This window comes from Anabrus simplex, chromosome 2 (genome assembly GCF_040414725.1).
Source record: "Anabrus simplex isolate iqAnaSimp1 chromosome 2, ASM4041472v1, whole genome shotgun sequence".
NCBI classification, from domain to species: Eukaryota; Metazoa; Arthropoda; class Insecta; order Orthoptera; family Tettigoniidae; genus Anabrus; species Anabrus simplex.
In genome coordinates this window covers 706,159,398-706,172,018 of record NC_090266.1, presented here as the reverse complement: position 1 = coordinate 706,172,018, position 12,621 = coordinate 706,159,398, and the positions used below count along the sequence as shown (strand labels likewise).

The 12,621-nt window shown below is 40.6% G+C and overlaps 1 pseudogene; it reads left to right on the top strand.

The window, feature by feature from the left end:
- The first annotated feature begins 373 nt into the window (after nucleotides 1-373).
- Nucleotides 374-997, top strand: LOC136863050 (craniofacial development protein 2-like; annotated as a pseudogene).
- Nucleotides 998-12,621: the final 11,624 nt, after the last annotated feature.

Genomic DNA, 12,621 nt, shown 5'->3' with positions numbered 1-12,621 from the left:
GTCCCGAGAGTCGGAATACCAGTTGCTATGGAGTGGGAATTGGCAACTCGGACATATTCTGAGTCGTGGCCCTCCTTGTGCTCAGACGGCTAGGACTATACAATCCATCGGTGGTCCCTAACCCGTTAGAGGACAGATCCTCACTTGGACTATGTGCTAGTAGGATAGCATCCTTTTTCATGAATTTACCGAGCTCAGAACATTTTAAGCAAGCATCGGATCTATGGGAGTAACGGAGTCCCACTCCCATTTGACAGGCGAGGGACTCCTTTGAAACAACTTGGCGAACGAAATGGAATTCGATGGGGGAGCTATCAATATTAATGGGGCTTATGGAAGAAATAAAGTAGAACTGGCTGAGTCAGCAAAGAGGATGCATCTGGATGTGCAAGGAATAAGTGATATTCAGGTAAGGGGAGATAACGAGGAAGATATAGGAGATAATAAAGTGTACTTGACGGGTGTTAGAACGGGAAGAGCAGAGTACAGGGTAGGGCAGTTTATCAAGAATACCACTGGACGCAACATAGGTTCTGTTAGGCCCGTAAACGAGCAAATGATGTGTGTAGATTTGGCAGTTGGAGGTATTAGGACGAGAATTGTCTGAGTGTATTCACCATGTGAGGGTGCAGATGAGGATGAAGTTGACAAGTTTTATGAAGCATTGAGTGACATCGTAGTCAGGGTCAACACCAAGGATATGATAGTGCTAATGGGCGATTTCAATGCGAGAGTTAGAAACAGAACTGAAGGATACGAAAGGGTGATTGGTAAATGTGGGGAAGATATGGAAGCTAAAGGGAATGGGAAGCGTTTGCTGGACTTCTGTGCTAGTATGGGTTTATCAGTTACGAATACATTCTTCAAGCATAAGGCTATTCACCGCTACACATGGGAGGCTAGGGGTACCAGATCCATAATAGACTATATCTTAACCGACTTCGAATTCAGGAAGTCTGTTAGGAATGTACGAGTTTTCCGGGGATATTTCGATGATACAGACCACTATCTGATCTGTAGTGAACTAAGTATCTCTAGGCCTAGAACAGAGAAAGTGAAATCTGTCTGCAAACGAATAAGGGTAGAAAATCTCCAGGACGAGGAAATTAGACAGAAGTACATAGATATGATTACTAAGAAGTTTCGAACATTGGACAGTAAGCAAGTTCAGGTTATAGAAAGACAATGGGTGGCATACAGGGATGCTGTAGTAGAAACAGCAAGGGAATGCCTAGGAACAACTGTGTGTAAAGATGGGAAAAACGAACATCTTGGTGGAATGATGAAGTGAGAGTATCTTGTAAACGTAAAAAAAAAGGCTTATCAGAAATGGATCCAAACAAGGGCTGATGGAGACAGGGAATTGCACGTGGATCAATCAATACTGATCTGCATTTAGGGCAGTCGCCCAGGTGGCAGATTCCCTATCTGTTGCTTTCCTAGCCTTTTCCTAAATGATTTCAAAGAAATTGGAAATTTATTGAACGTCTCCCTTGGTAAGTTATTCCAATCCCTAACTCCCCTTCCTATAAATGAATATTTGCCCCAGCTTGTCCTCTTGAATTCCAACTTTATCTTCATATTGTGATCTTTCCTACTTTTATAAACGCCATTCAAACTTATTCGTCTACTAATGTCATTCCACGCCAACTCTCCGCTGACAGCTCGGAACATACCACTTAGTCGAGCAGCTCTTCTTCTTTCTCTCAATTCTTCCCAACCCAAACACTGCAACATTTTTGTAACGCTACTCTTTTGTCGGAGTAGAAAGAAACAGAGCGAAACAAAATAGTTGTTGAATCCAAAAGGAAGTCATTGGAATATTTTGGTAATAACCTGGAAAGGCTAAGTCAAGCAGCAGGAAAACCTTTCTGGACAGTAATAAAGAATCTTAGGAAGGGAGGGAGAAAGGAAATTAACAGGCCTTTGGGTAATTCAGGTAAACTCATAATAGATCCCAGGGAATCACAGGACAGGTGGAGAGGATATTTTGAACATCTCAGCGTAAAGGAAATCTTCCTGGTGGTGTTGCGAACAGCCAAGCTCATGGGGAGGAGGAAAATGATGTTGGTGAAATTACGCTTGAGGAAGTGGAAAGGATGGGAAATAAACTCCATTGTCATAAAGCAGCATGAATAGATGGAATTAGACCTGAAATGATGAAGTATAGTGGGAAGGCAGGGATGAAATGGCTTCTTAGAGTAGTAAGATTAGCATGAAGTGTTGGTAAGCTACTTTCAGATTGGACAAAAGCAGTAATTGCACCTATCTATAAGCAAGGGAACAGGAAGGATTGCAACAACTTATTGATTAGTCTACCAGGCAAAGTATTCACTGGCATCTTGGAAGGGAGTGTGCGATCAGTGGTTGAGAAGAAGTTGCATGGAAACCAGTGTGGTTTCAGACCACAGAGAGGAATAGACAGCTGTGTTTATGTTTCGTAGATCTAGAGAAAGCATATGGCAGGGTACCGAGGGAAAAGATGTTCGCCATACTGGGGGACTATGGAATTAAAGGTAGATTATTAAAATCAATCAAAGACATTTATGTTGACAATTGGGCTTCAGTGAGAATTCATGGTAGAATGAGTTCTTGGTTCAGGGTACTTACAGGAGTTAGACAAGGCTTTAATCTTTCACTTTTGTTGTTCATAGTTTACATGGATCATCTGCTGAAAGGTATAAAGTGGCAGGGAGGGATTCAGTTAGGTGGAAATGTAGTAAGCAGTCTGGTCTATGCTGACAACTTAGTCCTAATGGCAGATTGTACCGAAAGCATTCAGTCTGATGTCATGGAAATTGAAAATAGGTGCAATGACTATGGTATGAAAATTAGCCTTTCGAAGACTAAATTGATGTCAGTAGGTAAGAAATTCAAGAGAACTGAATGTCACATTGGTGATACAAACTGGAACAGATAAATAATTTCAAGTATTTAGGTTGTGTGTTCTCCCAGGATGGTAATATATTAAGTGAGATTGAATCAAGGTGTAGTAAAGCTAATGTAGTGACCTCACAGTTGCGATCAACAGTGTTCTGTAAGAAGGAAGTCAGCTCCTGGACAAAACTATCTTTACATCGATGTGTTTTCAGACCAACTTTGCTTTACGGAAGCGAATGCTGGGTGGACACAGAATATCTTATTCATAAGTTAGAAATAAGATACATGAAAGTAGCGAGAATGATTGCTGGTACAAACAGGTGGGAACAATGACAGGAGGGTACTCGGAATGAGGATATAAAGGCTAAGTTAGGAATTAACTCGATGGATGAAGCTGTACGCATAAACCGGCTTCGGTGGTGGGGTATTTTGAGGCGAATGGAGGAGGATAAATGTCTAAGAGAATAATGGACTCTGTTCTGGAGGGTAAGAGAAGTAGAGGGGGACCAAGACGACGATGGTTGGACTCAGTTTCTAACGATTTTTTTTTTTGCTAAGGGCTTTACGTCGCGCCGACACAGATAGGTCTTATGGCGACGATGGGAGAGGAAAGGCCTAGGAGTTGGAAGGAAGCGGCCGTGGCCTTAATTAAGGTACAGCCCCAGCATTTGCCTGGTGTGAAAATGGGAAACCACGGAAAACCATTTTCAGGGCTGCCGATAGTGGGATTCGAACTTACTATCTCCCGGATGCAAGCTCACAGCCGCGCGCCTCTACGCGCACGGCCAACTCGCCCGGTCTAACGATTTAAAGATAGGAGGTATATAAGTAAATGAGGCCACAGCACTATTTACAAACAGAGGATTGTGGCGACGTTTAGTAAATTCACAGAGGCTTGCAGACTGAAAACTCAGCCATAGGCCACCCAGTATAGTTTTAATCCACAAATGCGATCTGGCAGAGTATAACGGAACGGGGAAATTGATTGATACCTGCGTAGGCTAGATGGCGTCATCTCAATATGCCTACACCTGGTAGCTGAGGCCGTACTTGATTATATTCGTTGTTGTTTTACTTGAAATATCCCACCAGGGCTAATACCCTTGTTGTTTGCAAATGAAGCATATTCACTGTCTTCAGTAATTAATTGGTTTCTTTTCAGGTATCTAGAAACACTTTCAGATGCTTTCAACGTGCAAGGTTAATTTCTTCTCGCGATGGCCCCGAATCCCGGACTCCTGTCAAATTTTCACATCCGCTAGGTCTCACTGTTGAAGTCCCCAACCCAAAAATATGCTCCCTGGATCCGCTGCTGAATGGGGTATGTCACGAGATTGCACCATGAGAATTTGGCGGGAACCATCTTCTCAATAAATACCTTGACGCTGAGAGACTTTCAGTCATTCTTTTGGAGATTTGTAGAGCGAAGCCACGCTGTTCCGCTCAAGGTTCGGGGGAACTTACCACTAATTAGTCTACTTTTCACATCGTAGTGCATGGAATTAGGTTTTTCGTCGAGTGTCGGGAGTAAAGACTTGTATATTTGTGTTTTTAATAATGATAGTTTGTAATAATGATAGTGGTGGGCATAGATTATAATGGATAGGATTCTCATCTAATTGTCATTCTGGTCGGATTATATCAACGGGATAGGGTTAGTGGAGTATATTTTCGTCATCGTCGGTACGATTAACTGACGTCGCTAGGATGTAGGGTATATCCTGATTGTATATTGGGTAACCTAGCTGGCATAGGATGGTCGTAACCACATGAAACTCCACGTAACAGTTGAGTAGCTCACCACCAGTCCAGGGGTATTTTCATGCTTGTTGCCCATGGTTGTAAATAATGATTAGTGTTGGGATTAATATTTCTTATTGAAGCCGTTTTGGATATAGTGCGATTTAGCGAGTGCGAATTGACTCTTCGATGGAGAGATTTTATTTAAGAACAACCCAAATTTTATAAAGATAGGTTATTTTAGTTGTTTCCGGTAACGTACTGGAACGTTAATACGACAATAATTAGTAATCGTGCACAGTTTTTCTTACAGACTTGCATCGAGAACAATTGTAATTTTTCACAACTGACCACAACAAATTAAAAAAAAAAATCGTTAAACAATCTAAAAGTTAACAGAGTGTAACGTTAACAATTTCAACGAAAACCATTTTTTCAGTGGCGAATATTATTACATTTTAGTCATCCATGTGTTAACTTCACATAGTTTGTTCAGTGTAAACTTTTTCATTAAGATCGCAATCGATTATTCAAGTAATCTCAAGTCATAAACATTTTCATTATTGAACATTTTTATGATATCACTTTATGGCACAAGAGGTATAATTTTAATTCAATGATCTTCAGTGACTTCGAGCTTCTGTTTCGCCATCAGCACAACTAACTTCTTCGAACGTCAGTAAATAGTAGTGATCGGTACACAGTAGAACTGGAGGTTACTCCGATTCAATTAAGGGTCCAGGTGATGGATTATACGGTACCCTGCCTTGGTATTACGTTAGTGAATGACCTTAATTTTAACGAAAGTCTGGAGCTGGGTTCCCGAGAATTAAACTTTCAAGAATCAAGTGGACTAACCGCGGTTAATTATGGAAGCAGAATTTAAGGACTTTCAGGTTATTTATATCACTGTAATGATTCAACAAGGATGGGTTTTGGTCCGTGTAGCCCCTCAAGCCGTGCGACCGCCAATCAATTGTTAACATGTAATTTCATTTATTTTGGTTCATTTTTTGTGTGTGTGTTCAGTTTCATCCCCGTCGTTCATACCGTTTTGTTTCTATTATTAATAAATCTGAGTTAATATATTTCTAGCCTTTAATTTCAAGTGGTTAGACCTTCCTTGATACCCGCCGATCATGTCAACAAGTGACGAAGAACCTGTAATCGCCCTGAGACCACAATATTCTACAAATTCATGCATTCACCTTAGCCGAGGTAATTGACTGCTGCATGACCCCTTAAAGGGTTCGATATATACTCATTTTTAATATAAGCAAGTTGTTGCGCGTCTTCAATTTTTTCCGTGTACATTTCGCTCCGGTGATGACTGGTCCTTTCCATCGGGCGAGTTGGCCATGCGGTTAGGAGCGCGCAGCTGTGAGCTCGCATCCGAAAGATAGTGGGTTCGAACCCCACTGTCGGGAGCCCTGAAGATGGTTTTCCGTGGTTTCCGATTTTCACACCAGGAAAATGCTGGCGCTGTACCTTAATCAAGGCCATGGCCGCTTCCTTCCCATTCCTAAGTCTTTCCTGTCCCATCGTCGCCATAAAGCCTATATGTGTCGGTGCGACGTAAAGCAAATTTAAAAAAAATCGTCCTTTCCAACCTCAACTTCAACCCGGACGGATCATGTGGCATCACGATTCTGCTTCAAGGAATCAATTTTCTTGAAAGGTTGATGCAAGAGTAATGGACTAGTATAACTTGGAAACAATTCTCTGGGTAAATAATGAAAATATCGAGCTGGATTATTATTATTATTATCATTGTACTGGGCGGTACACCCCGACGCCGCGCATTCAAATTCAGCGCCTAAACGAAACCATCTATTGGTAAAACAGTGAAACTGAAACTACACCAACTTAGAACTTTACTCAGAAGATGTCACCACAGAAATATGATGTAATTTTGTTATTGTGCAGTTGCCTAAACTGAGTGAATTTATCCTTGTTTTGTTTGCCATTCGACAAGAAGTTTGGACATTCTTCCACAGATGACACTACTAAAAACTATGATCATGCACCCTGGTGCGAGGTGTATGAAGTTATAATTTAAAGAAGTTTTGTATTTCTAGGGTTTTGTAACTGAATGATGTTCATATATTTTTGGGTTGGCAATATTTCCTTTTTCTTTCCGCCAGTTTTGAATCTAGCCAATTCCTAATTTCTGTAATTAATTTTCCACCAATCACAGGCTTCTTGTTCGATTCTGAGTGTTACTTTTGAAATCTACCAATAAAATTGAGAGGGTGTGACTAATTTAGTCTTGAATAACCTCGAATCTTCCCTGAGGGTTTATAAACTGCGGATTTTCATGTTTCTGGGCCAGTTGATCGTCAGCTTACTGAGTGTGTGTGTCAAAGCCGGAGGCGGGCGGCCTCTTTCATCGGTCAACATAACATCTACAAGGTAATGGCCACATAACTTCTTTCTTGCTACCTCCGCAGTTTAACCCGAGGGAAAGGTCCGACTCTTTAGTTATATAACAAGCTTTTCTAAAATGTAACTCTCTTTCGGCTATTGTAAAACCTTCATAAAATCTTTAACTGAAAATCGGGGATAGAGTGTGATGTACCCTCTCGAGCTCCCCTTCATCTTGGTTTGGGGTGACTACGTTTTTCTCGAACTGTTTTTCCTACTGTAATGTGTTAAAGTATTTTCCCTACGGGTCACCTCAGTAGTTTGGGAATAGTCCCTGTTTCATCGGCCTAGAGCCCCTTAGGTTGATTTTGTGTTCATATCTAGGAGTGCAAGTATACGCCTCCATTCAGTTTGTGTTTCGGGCCATTTACTTAACCTGTTCTTTTCCCCGAAGGCCCTGTAGGTTGGGTACGAGATACCCCTGTTTCAAATTGTAAGTTGGGCCATGGAAGGCCAAATAGTGTAAGATTTTTGAGGGTGTCTCGAGGAGGCTGAAAGAAACGGACAGCCGGTGAGCTCTTTTTCTAGTTTTATAATTGTAAAGTGTGCCTCTGGGAGGCTAGATGTTGTGATTTAGGGAGCAAGTGCTCTTGAATTAGGGGATTTCTGCCCCTCATTAAATAATACCTCTTCCTTTGTAAACTTGTAAAACTAGGGTCTTAAGGCCCAAAGTGTTAAGGTTCTGAATCTTGGATTTTTCCCAATCTTGTTTAATTATTGCTACTTGTACCTGTAACATGGTCATGAAAAAAAGATTGTTAAGTTTTTATTCGGAAAAAGAAATATAACCTTTGTTTAAAGTTTTAAATTCGATTCTTGACATTGTAGTTAGACCCATTCACCCCGGCACCTTATTTCACCTCTGCATTCCACAGATAACCCCGGAACAATTATTATTATTATTATTATTATTATTATTATTATTATTATTATTATTATTATTATTATTATTATTACCGGTATTATTATTTACGTAGTTATGTACGGACTTTATTTGGTTTAAATCGTGGTCGTAACAAAACCTGTGAGATTATGTTACGACACGTCTGCTGTATGAATATGAATATGAGTTTATTTAATGTAAGAACTCGTAATTAATAGTACGTAATTTATGAATACCTGTACATACGATGTATAAATCCAGTGTAATGTTGTGCAACACACGGCAATAGTCTAGAACAACGCATCCCTTGACTAGAGACTAGAGTTGTATAGAAAATTCCATTCATTGTAAATAGGTTATTGGAGACTCTAGAAATTACGAGAAAACATGTTGTGTCATACTTTTCTAGAAGCCTGCCCAGGAAATGTATATAAAAAGGCAGCCTTGGGAGTTGGAGGAGAGTTGTTAGCGAGAGGTAAAAGTCGTGAACTCATGTTGTGATTTTGTTGTGTTGGTAGTTGGTTGACATGCTAATATTGCAGTCTTCTTCTTCGTAGAAATGTTTTGCTCAAAATGGTGGTTCATTAATGTGTGTATAATGTGTATATAATTTGTAAATAAAATAGTGTGCACAACTGACATCTTCGCGTGTGTGCGTCTTTGTAGTTACAACAAGGTGTATAAGGATCGTAACAATCCTTGTATTATGAGTCGAATTCCTCCAACGTAAACAATTTTACGTCGTCTCTGAGAGCCACTTTTTCATTGAGCATATTCTTCTTCTCGTTAATGGGATAGAATTTATTTGAGAGGTCTCTGGAATTTCTGAAGTAAGGAGTTATATCGATAACCTGATTTTTCTGCTATTGTTCGGTTTTATCTCGCGATGTTGGTCCCGGAGGAATACGGTCTGATATTTCCATCCATTCCTCTCAAACATTCCGAAATCTCAATCGCTATCCAGATAAGAATGCCCCATCTCCGGTAATTCATGCTCAATCACTTCGAAACATCCTTCAAGAATTACCGTAGATATTGGTAAGGGAATAGCGTGGCTGAGTTACTCAAACCAAACTCCATGGCGCAAAACTCCGAAGGGCCTTGGTGTACCAAGCGACCGCTGCTCAGCCCGGAGGCCTGCAGATTACGAGGTATCTTGTAGTCAGCGCAAAGAATCCTCCTGGCCATTATTCTTGACTTTCTAGACCGGACTGAGTTACTCAAGATCAACACATTTCAAGCCGATGAAGAGGTCATGCGCCCTTGACACGTTCTTTCTTACACAAACAACACTGTGCCGTGTACATACCATCTTATTTGAAGGCTTGGCGAAATCGGAGATCATGCTATGTGTTAAGGAAGAGCGACGGGCGATGTGTGCATGTATTATCATAATATAACAATATTACTTTCAAATCCACCTTCATATGCACCATTTTCAAGAGCGCAGCTTATTCCTTCACCCGAAAATATTCGTTTTTCCAAAACTGTCACTCAAAATGTTCATCCGCTGAGCTGTTAATTTAACCGAGCTTCCGGTGTCTCTTAAACTCCAGTGACTGAAGAGACGTCAAAACATTAATAATAATAATAATAATAATAATAATAATAATAATAATAATAATAATAATAATAATAATAATAATAATTTCGTGAGACTAGTGCAGTCTTTATAATGCAGACCTTCCGACGAGGATCGGCCGTGTGTGCCGTGTTATTGTGATGGTGGATAGTGAGCTGTATGAGGTGCAGGGATGCTGAAGACAGCACAAACACCCAATTCCCGAGCCAAGGGAATTAACCGTTTAAGATTAAAATCCCCGATCCGGCCGGAAATCGACCCCAGGGACTCTGAACCGAAGGGGACTGCGCTGATCATTCAGCCAAGGACCCGGGTAATTATAGAAAGTTCTCACGTAACCCTGCAAAATATGTAATCACATTCAGGACAGTCGCCGAAAGTTACCTTAGCCCATTTAATTGTCAACGGGCTACCCTAATGTAGTAATACATCGTGACTGTAAAATATATTGTGCATATTATTACAATAATATAGAACAGCGATGGCCTACTTGATACCTTGCGCGGACCAGATTCTATTTAGAGAAATCTGCAGTAGGCCATCTCGGACAAGATCATATCGAACACTGAATGTTATCCATGTGGAATTATTAATTATGCAGTCTTTTATAACACGTTTTTAACCTACAAAATTAATTAGGACAATTTTTTAAAAAATATTATTTTCATAATAATAATGTTATTGGCCTTACGTCTCACTAAATACTTTTAAGGTTTTCAGAGACGCCAAGGTGCCGGAATTTTGTCCCGCAGGAGTTCTTTTACGTGCGAGTAAATCTACCGACGCGAGGCTGACGTATTTGAGTACCTTCAAATACAACCGGACTGAGCCAGGATCGAACCTGCCAAGCTGGGGTCAGAAGGCCAGCGCCTCAACCGTCTGAGCCCCTCGGCCCGGCAACATTATTTTCATTATTCAACATAGTTCCTCTTACAGCTATCTTGTGAAGCAGAATTTGTATTACACTTACTTGATTATAAACTCACTAAAACTATGCAGTTGATGGTTGCTAAATATTGGAAGATGATAATTCAAACACCTATTCGGATTCAGAGAATATGCCATAGCTCAATATCTCAAAGCCTATTTCCGTTCTTAGAGCTATCATGCTTCGGCGAATAAAATGTAGCCAAGCAGATATACGTACCTGCAAAAATATGACAAATTTGTGAGTACCTAGCGTACAACAATAGGTAAGGTTATGGCTGCAGCACTTGTCATAAGTGTAGTTCATCAGTTTCCAATTGCAAATAATATGGCCGAGTTTATGTAACACAATTCATTGAAATATTAAGAAATAATACCAGGCCAAAAGTAGCGAAAATCTTGAAAACAGGGGTACAACTAGGAATTCCGAGATGCCGGGATGGAACTTAACTTATGGCCACGGCCTCTTTCTTCTCTATCCCTTCCAGTCTTCCCATCCTCCCACAAGGCCCCTGTTTAGCATAACAGGTGAGGACGCCTGGGCGACGTACTGGCCCTCTTTCCCAGTTGTATCCCCGACCGAAAGTCTTACGCTCCAGGACACTGCCCTCTGAGTCCGAGGGAAACACCTACCCTGGCCGGTAAACGGATTAGCGGAAGAGGAAGCTAAATCGTTTGCGCCGTGAAGGAATGTGGAACAATAACCTATTCTTCATACATAATGTATAGTTTTGATTTCAGAGATCGTGTGGCCACGTTTAGTTTGCAACTACTGTACTTTTGCGTCCACTTTTCTTTCCATGCACAGGGACAATTTAAAAATAAATAAAACACATCTGATGTTGGTATTTGTACATGTTTTCAAGTGACCTTTTATTTTTCTTGTTTGAGAAATCTAAAGGTGTATATTTAATAACAATTTTTGTTTCAGTGTGTATGTCTTAATATTTATTTACAAATTGTGTTTGACCGACTGCAACGTTTTCACATTCGCATGTTACCAAATCAACTCTGAAGATAGAGGAGTCCTTTAACTGTGAATCTGACTAATAACCAAAACATCTGTTTCATAGGGAAAACTGAAATATAAAAACAATTTCTTATAACTTCTCTCACATGAATAGATACCTGACTGCTTAAGTCTTTCAGTCTCTTAGTTACAGTCTGTTTTGAAAGGGAAATGGTGCGAAATGCACTTGAAAGGTTGTTTAAGTGTACGTACGATATTGTACACTTCACCCTCGCTCACTGATTCTTCAAATTCACGAGTTAATAAATCACTTTAAGATGCTAACATAAATACTTCTTGATGTGCAGTTTCTTTAACAAAAGGTTTTAAAGTTTCTTCTTTAACTCATCACAGTCATTACGCACAAATTTTCATGATTCATCCGATATTTTCTCTGGGATGTTTGGTTACCATTTATCTTACAACGCTTGGGTTCAAGCCCCACCCTCGGAGCTCTGAATATGGTTTTCCATTTTTACACCAGGCACATGCCGTAGCTGTACTTTAATTAAAGGTACGACCGTTTCTTTCCCAGTCCTAGCTCTTTTCCTTACCACCGTCGCCAAAAACCTATATGATTTAAGAGAAAATATGGAGCACTAGCAGAATAGGTATATCAGGACAGCTAAATGACTTCAAATTGTTGGCTGTCATATGAGTAATAGAATGCAATGTGTAAGACACAAATGAATCCTTCTCAAGTTGCCTAAGTTGATTGTTTGTGACGAGATTGTAAAATGACACTAAACTCAATAAAACTATGGCAAGGTAGGCCACGTTTAACAGCAATGAGGACTCGTTTAGCGTTCATGAAAAACACCAGGTGTCTGTATCAGCAGAGCCGCCGGGTTTTGAAAATTAGTAGGGGTGCTCTAACTCACAGTAAAACTGAGCAAGTGACTGAGCGTTTTGCATCAGCTTGCATTCGGGAGATAGTGCGTTCGCACCCCACTGCCGGCAACCCTGAAGTTTCCCCATTTGCACACCAGGCGAATGCTGGGGCTGTACCTTAATTAAGGCCACGGTAGCTTCCTTCCCACTCCTAGCCATTTCTTATCCCCTCGTCGCCAAAAGACTTATCTGCGTCGGTGCGACGTAAAGAAAATTGTAAAAACCCACAGTCCAGAAAAGGCGGAAGGCCCCGGAAAATGTCGAAATTGAACCCTCGTGAAGATG